Here is a 987-nt window from a genome sequence, read left to right on the forward strand (position 1 = left end):
TTAAGAAAGCAAGCTTCTGTTTAAATTTTCCAAGTACCTACTTACTCAGAGTTTTTTTTTTTTTTTTTTCAACTGTAAAGTGAGGTGTGAATTTAGATCATTTTGGAGCTTTGAAAATCTGTTGTTTTGAGTTGTGAATTGTTATCTCATTGGCCTTTTTGGTAAAAAAAAAAGCTAAAAAGTGCACACAAGTCAGAGTGTCACACAATGGATAGATCTCTCTAGGGATTTTGATTTTCAAATGTACAATGAACACCAAATTTAGGGGAACAATATCATTTTTCTGGGAACTTTTGGTCTATGTAGCTTTTTTTTTTTTTTTGTCTGATCAGTATTTGATACCTACTTACCTAATGTGTTATTACCAGTATATGGCAGTAAAAAAAAAATCTTTTCTTTAATATTCTGCTATCACCATTTGCCTAAAGCTGAAGTTGCCACAACAACAATTTCCAATAACCTTGAAAAATCTTTTCTTTAATATTCTGCTATCACCATTTGCCTAAAGCTGAAGTTGCCACAACAACAATTTCCAATAACCTTGAAAATTACAGCATTCCATTCACAGAAGCTAGCTTATTCTTCAATTTTAAACATATTATTTTGATTTGTATAGCTACATAATAAGTAAATACTTAGTTACATACTGATATACCTTGATGTAATAATGTAATGTAGGTTGGTAAACTTACATGATTCATAGCTGTATTTTTGATCACAACATCAAATCAGTAAATTAAAATTTATTTATTTACTCTTTCTTGTACCATCACCCTACCGAGAAGGTACCTCACATAATGTAAATGTTAGCTTTTTTTATGTAATCTTATACTCTACAGGATAGTTCTCTTAAAGCAGCTAGTACTGACACAAGACCAAACAACTATTTGTTCTACCCTCAATTTCTTTTTTTTTTTTTTTTTTTTTTTTTTTTTTTTGAGAGTGCAAAGCACAAAACATACCTCTGCCTCCAAATATTCTTTTGCC

At 30.0% G+C, this 987-nt stretch overlaps 1 protein-coding gene and 1 long non-coding RNA gene across 2 annotated transcripts in view; one reads left to right on the forward strand and one right to left on the reverse strand.

The window, feature by feature from the left end:
* Positions 1-987, forward strand: part of LOC113472093 (xaa-Pro dipeptidase-like) — a 28208-nt gene that overhangs the window by 20872 nt on the left and 6349 nt on the right. The window lies entirely within an intron of this gene.
* LOC103520626 lies at positions 52-746 on the reverse strand. The gene is made up of 2 exons (XR_541950.3): positions 541-746; positions 52-460 (listed from the first exon to the last, which is right to left on the reverse strand). It is a non-coding gene; the product is annotated as an uncharacterized LOC103520626 (long non-coding RNA).

Source organism: Diaphorina citri, unplaced genomic scaffold, assembly GCF_000475195.1.
Source record: "Diaphorina citri unplaced genomic scaffold, Diaci psyllid genome assembly version 1.1 scaffold3857, whole genome shotgun sequence".
In the NCBI taxonomy this organism is placed as follows: domain Eukaryota; kingdom Metazoa; phylum Arthropoda; class Insecta; order Hemiptera; family Psyllidae; genus Diaphorina; species Diaphorina citri.